This window comes from Akebia trifoliata, chromosome 12 (genome assembly GCF_017979445.1).
Source record: "Akebia trifoliata isolate Shusen 1 chromosome 12, ASM1797944v1, whole genome shotgun sequence".
NCBI lineage: Eukaryota > Viridiplantae > Streptophyta > Magnoliopsida > Ranunculales > Lardizabalaceae > Akebia > Akebia trifoliata.
The window spans coordinates 25506727-25513405 of NC_141386.1; the positions used below are offsets into that span (position 1 = coordinate 25506727).

At 36.1% G+C, this 6679-nt stretch overlaps 1 pseudogene across 1 annotated transcript; it reads right to left on the reverse strand.

Annotated features, from left to right (window-relative positions):
* Positions 1-969: 969 nt before the first annotated feature.
* Positions 970-6655, reverse strand: LOC147389160 (putative serine/threonine-protein kinase PIX13; annotated as a pseudogene). The gene is made up of 8 exons (XR_015171062.1): positions 6496-6655; positions 6196-6313; positions 4702-4808; positions 4434-4542; positions 3026-3120; positions 2080-2219; positions 1864-1987; positions 970-1425 (listed from the first exon to the last, which is right to left on the reverse strand). The product of XR_015171062.1 is annotated as a putative serine/threonine-protein kinase PIX13 (transcript).
* Positions 6656-6679: the final 24 nt, after the last annotated feature.

The window sequence follows — 6679 nt, forward strand, 5'->3', positions numbered from 1 at the left end:
TTAAAAAAACTAAAAATACTTGTTCATCTCATTGACTCAAAATCCAAGTCATTTGGCACACTAAAATATGCAAATTTGAGATTAAAGACATGGTCCTAGACATTTTAGCCTACAATGATGGACCTTTTCAAACTTCTTACAATTTTTAGCTCTCTCAAAATGTTGAAGTAAACTATCAACTTCCCAACAGTTACTAGCACACATCATCTCTAACCCAAATTCAAGATTAAGCCATTTATTTTCGATCAATTACTAGGGAGAGTGGATAACATTGATTAGAAAGGCTCATTTTTTATTATTATTAATATCGTAAAGTTATAATGTTTTTCTAGACTATTTTGATCTAGATTAATTGTTCTTGATCGACTGGCGCTAATAAGGGATATTCCATACTAAATATTTACAAAGTCTCAAGAAAAATTTCTTCCTTCCCCATATAAAACATAGTAGTAGAGCTTAGTTAAGAACCTTGAGAAGTTGAAGACAAGATCAACTGTCAGTAAAAGCTTGAAGGGCCAGATGGTTGGGAGCTTGATCTTTGAATTAATTTGCTTAACCTTTCCAAGCCACATGTTTGACTCAACCCCTTATCGTTAGTTGTTTTTTAACAAATGTGGTCAAGTTGTTAGGTGTGACATGGTTCATTCACTATGTGAAAAAAGCCTATATTTGACAGTCTTAGCCCGTCAAATTTTGAGAAATTTGACGAACCCTCTCGTCAAATATGCCTGTCAAATATTTTCTTGTAGAATTTTTTTTTTTGACGGCCCTGGACTATCAAATTATTGGCGAATGAGCTTAAAAAAAACAAAAAAAATTCCATAGAGTATGACCGTCAAATTTGAAGATTTAACAAACAATAGCTCGGTCCTCTAATTCACCAATCACAATAAAAAATAATAATAATAAAAAAATCAGAAAAATAAAAAAATAAAAAAACAAAAGAAAAATCATAAAACAAATTCCAAATTAAGCTAAACAACTCAAAATTCATATTATATATTGAAATTCCATTGTTAAACAGGCTCTACTAGAAGCAATTAGGCACCAATAAGCTTCTTATTACAATTCAAAGGGCACCAATAAGCAGCCGTTTTGGGATTCCTTGGACTTTTCCTTGATGGTTTGCAACCGTTCCAAAGCTTCCACAACTTCTTTCATCGATGGATGGTTTCTTGGATCCGTCCCTAGGCATTTGAGAGTGAGTTGCGCTGCTTGTACTGCTCCTTTGACAGGATACTGACCATCGAGCCGTGGATCTATTATATTAGAAAGCTTTCTTCGCTCCGATAGAGATTGGCTTTAACCACTCCACCAAATTATGGTGCCCACTTGGGCGGTTTGTGTCAATTGCTCGTTGGCCTGTTAGCATCTCCAGCAACACTACTCCAAAACCATATACATCACTCTTCACATATAAATGACCTGTTCAGTTTGGGCACATTTGTTATTCATTCATTATCAAGTATTTTTAACTCTTCTTTTGTGGGCATGCACACCAATTCAGATGACTCAAACGCATTAAATCAAAAATTAAATCCGATCAGCCTAACTGTGGCCCATTGGGACTGGATTTGAGCTCAGTGGACCTATGTTCAGTAGGTAACTACCTCTTTAGGTTTGGGTTAGGACTCAACCAAGTCCTAACCCACCCATTGACAGCCCTAACTGATTTTGTTGTGTAGATCCACACATTCACATGTCATGGTTATTCCAATGAGCATGACCGTGACATGTGGGCAACTTTACTTGTTGATTTGAAAAACATGATTCGGGCCCTTGTACATCAAACCGCTAGGCGGGGGTGACTGTCGAATGGCTATGTAGTATGGGATCATAAAAGGAGCCAGGATATTTTTTTACCTGTGGCAATATATTCAGGAGCTGCATACCCATATGTGCCCTTTACACGTGTTGTCACATGTGTGTCACCAGGCAATGGGCCATCTTTTGCCAAACCAAAATTCGATAGTTTTGCATTAAAATACTACAAAAGAAAGAAAATACAAGCACATTTAATTGCATTAAACACACTTTTTTCTTTTAATATCAAATTCTGCGATGATTTAGTAAATTTACCTCGTCGAGTAAGATATTGGACGACTTGAAGTCCCTATAGATAATTTTCTTTTCGGATGCGTGCAAGAATGCTAGGCCTCGAGCTACACCTATGGCTATCTTGAGTTGTGTGCTCCATGAAAGAGGTTGGACTGAACCCTCTGCACAATAAATAATCTTGCATAACTAACAAATGTTTGGATAGTGGACAATCCATCCTAAAGTCAATATGAAAATTTGAAATGCTAATCAACATTTGAAACACACATTGAAGTACATCAATTCTACTGTGAACTAAAACTTATAAGGCTATGAACTAGAAACAAAGAAGTGGAGACTTAAATTGTTTATTTAATTATTGCCTTGGTGTCCCAAGCTCAGATGTCTCATATGCATTATCACTACCATAGTCAAGTGTTTTGGAAGAACTGCCACCAACCACAGAAACACCTGAACTTTGTTGAAAAGAAACTGCACTGTTTCCAGAAGGCTTTGCCTCTAAAGTTTGCTGATTTATATCATGAAATGCTGGAAAGAAAAATACGTGGAACCAACATGTTAATAGGAAGTCATACTTATTAATATATATATATATATATATGTGTGTGTGTGTGTGTGTGTGTGTGTGTGTGTGTGTGAAAGTTCAAAGAAAAAAAAAAATGAAGTACAGATGTTTCCAAGCACAAATGATGCATTAAGGACATTAGGAGACACCTACAAGACCTAGCAGCAGGGTTTAGCTCAAGGAAGGATGCCACTGGAACACTTCTAAATAAATTAATATCAGATAGTAGCTTGCCCATCCACTCCTCCAAAGAACACCTTCTTTGAAACAAAACTAAGCAGTTTGTGAACATTAACTATCCATACAGAATGCAGATAGCTGATTCCAAGTTTCTAGATAAAGGTAACTATACAGGAGGATCGTAATTAATTAAACAATACATAAGTATTCAAATTTGCATACCTGATATCCCAGAATCTGGCCTACTGTTATGAGCTTCAACATAGGCATTTGCTACAGGACCAGCTCTGACATTGCCAACAAATTTATTGCCATTGCTGTGCCAAGGTGCAGACAAAATGATATCCCGTAGTGGAGGCTCGCTAAAGCAACTTATGATCAAATTGCACTTCTAACTTTTTCAAGCTACATGATTAGATGATTTATCAAAATATATGGTATAGAAGCAAGGAATAAAGATCCACAATTTACTTGAAGCAATCCAAATCTCCTAAGAGGCAAGTGAACCTAATCCAATAAGGATATCCATATCTGACCAACCATGTTGTTTTGGTTGGTCAAAAGAATGAAAAAATATTGGCAGACATTAAGAGAAAAGTTCTGGATAGGAAGGTCCTCTCATCCAAACTGTAAAGTAGTATATCTCCTACCCATTAGTTGGTTGACCTTGCGCCATACATAAGCTCTACATATTCCTACATTAAATATATAGAACAACAAATGTTACTTGTCATCCGTTACTCTTGGAATGTTGTTACATGACTTTTAAGTCCATCTATACAGAAAAGTATGGCTCGTGATTCTTATTATAAAAATGGGCGAAACACATCACTGTGAAAGCATGTTTGACGATCTCAGTTGTGCTTTTAATGTCAATAGGCAATACATTGGGGTTCTTATCATTAGCCATAGACTGTCATGGTCCAAGAGCTTCAGGTGATTTCTCTCAACAGAAAAAACAATTAAGAAGTTGAGGGGAGATTAAATGAGTCATCTCAGCTCAGAAAGCTCACTTTTTACTGAGAAGTTCAAATTGCCATGAGAAATGTACTAGGATTTGAAACAAAACAATTCGAGCAAATGCAATTAGCAACAATCAAAATCCAGTAGGTGTATTGATTTTTACAAACCATTTCAGAAAGAAAGAGCATAGAACCTTGGATTCTCATTGGCTAAATAAGGTAATAGCAAAGAACCCATTGCAACATAGTCACATTACTGTGACTGTAGATCCACAATATTAATGCCCCCCCCCCAAGCCCCCCACAACACACTCAACCAGATGATTCGTCCAAACATGCTACGATGTCACCTACCAATTTATGTAAGAACATTTTCAATAAAGGTCTTAAAAAGTCTTAGAAGTCACTTTGTTCGGTGTATAATTCATATTTATAAGCATTACTGATACCAAAAAAAATAAAAAAAATAGAGTGCCTGTTACATCTAAAATCACCATTTAAATGTCAATTACCCTAGTTTAATGGGTGTGAGAATTTATCAGAAGTAGCAAGACAGCTAAATAAGGAAGCAGAAGAATTAAAAAAAAATAAGCTGCATGGATACACCAGGCATTTTATTCTCATTTTTTGCTAGCTCAATATAATGAGTAAAATGTAAGGGAACACACCTTATACCATCAAGGGCACTCTGAACCAGTTGCGAGATTTCCACAAAAACATCTTGTTGTGAAGAATCGTGCATGAATACTTGATCAAATGTAAATTGATGCTTTTGTCCTGCTAGCAATGGAATAGTGTATGAGTATCTCATATTCTAATTATGATGAGACCAAAATAAACCACAACAGAAGCAATTCAAGTTTTATGAAGATTTCATGAAACTTAACTACATTTGCTTATACTGGAGAATACCAGATGTATCAGAATAAAGATTACCACTTTGTAACAATTCAATGCCTTGCCCAAGAGATTCTATTGATGTAGGATAACCGACAACCGGGGTTTCTTTGCCACCACCATCGTCAGGTAATAAGGGCCGCACTCTGCAGTACACATGGATGTTACCTTTAAGAAAATAACACCATGCAGCTAAAAAGATGTCAGTTATGGAATATGAGAAGATAAGAATAAAAAAAATAGCCTACAGGCTACAACTAAAACGTGCACTATTAAAATAAAAACCAAAAAAATTATGTTTAGTGGTATATTTGCTACAACTATTTAGATTGGACAGGACAGAACCCAAAAGGAAGATAAATGCTAACCAATCTCTTACTATAAGGTGAGAAAATCCCCAAAAGCACCACACTAGAGTCAATGATGAAGTATTGGAAATTAACACAGGTGCTTCACCCTTTAATTAGAATCTATGTATCATAGAACTAAAGTGTGTTGAAATTGTCACATGTCATAAGGTGAGCCAAAGCATGAGTAGTATGCAGGTATCCACGTTAAAGGAGAAACATTGATGGCCTTCAATAATATGTTACAGTGCAAGTAGGTTTACCCATAAGTAATCTTAACACAATCAATCTTTAGGACCTGGTAATGGAGAAGTTTCAAAAAAGTCTTGCATGTGGAAAACCTGTCTTCTCTAAAGGAAGGACTACTCTTATAAATCATAATGATGAAATCATCGGCAAATTTAAGAAGAGAAACTACAGCACTTCACCCAATGTTGAATCAAGATTATACATAAAGAATCAAGTAAAAAGGTAAAATGAAATGGGATGAGACAGTCAACTTGAGGACTACAGAAGCCTTTAAAGGGTCCACTATTTTGGAAGAAAGACAATAACCAAGATTATAATCCCATCTAGACCCTTTTTACCATGATATTGATATTTTTAACACAAATAATTGATACTAAAGGCTATAATTGGTGAGAAGGACCAGCATAAACTGCGTTATTTCAGGTCCTTTAGCAACGATGCATGTTACGCCTACCTTGTGGTGTACTATCCCACTGTTATAGACACAATAGAAAGTTAGTAACCAAAACCCCCACTGACCTACCATTCTCTGCAACCACCATCATCAGCATACCTTCCACACTTACCCCTTAAATCTCTAGGATTAAAAAGATACGAAGGGGGAACCATTTACCCGTCTATTTCAGGAAACATTGGTCATCCTAAGCAATCTCCTTATCCTACATTCATCCAAAACCTACGCACCTATCAACTCTACTCACTATTTTAGGCTGATTATCTGGAGGTTGAAATGGATAATTGATCACAACTACTTCTTTAGATGATGTTTCATCAAAGTCAAGATCTATAGACAAGAGATGAGAATGGTTTAACATGAGAGTAAGGCTGTTGGTTTGAGGCGTTCTAATGAGAGCAAGGTTCTTGGTTTCAGCTATTGATCGACTGATGTGCAGTTTAACGAAACTAGGGTTACTGATTAAGTTGCAGAAAAACTTACATATAGACCTGAATAGTAACAGAGACTTCACAGGAAGCCTTGAAAAGATGTCGAAGATGATTTCTTCTGGAGTAGTTCCACATCGCCCCTTCTCTAATCATAAAAAGAACTCTAATCTCTGGAAATCAAAAAAAGATTAAAATGAAAAGGGGGAAAGCTCAATCCAAAACCTAGATGTTACAAACAATCCATCCAAAGAGAGAATCGATCGATATATCTTTAATGGAAACATGCACGAACCGATCGATCGATCAATCTCTGTTAAATCAAAATCAAGAAAGAAAGAGAGAGATCGATTACCTTGGTGTGATCGATGAGAAACCCTCGTTCCTCTCTCAGTTGGTCTGCAATTTGATTTTGAAGAAGAAGATTAACATGCGTAGGGTTTCTGCAATTTGATTGTGTTTGGGGTGTAAGTAGTAATAAACGACCTGTCAATATCTATTTCTTTTGGAAATTTTATAAAAGAGTGAGGGCAATTTTG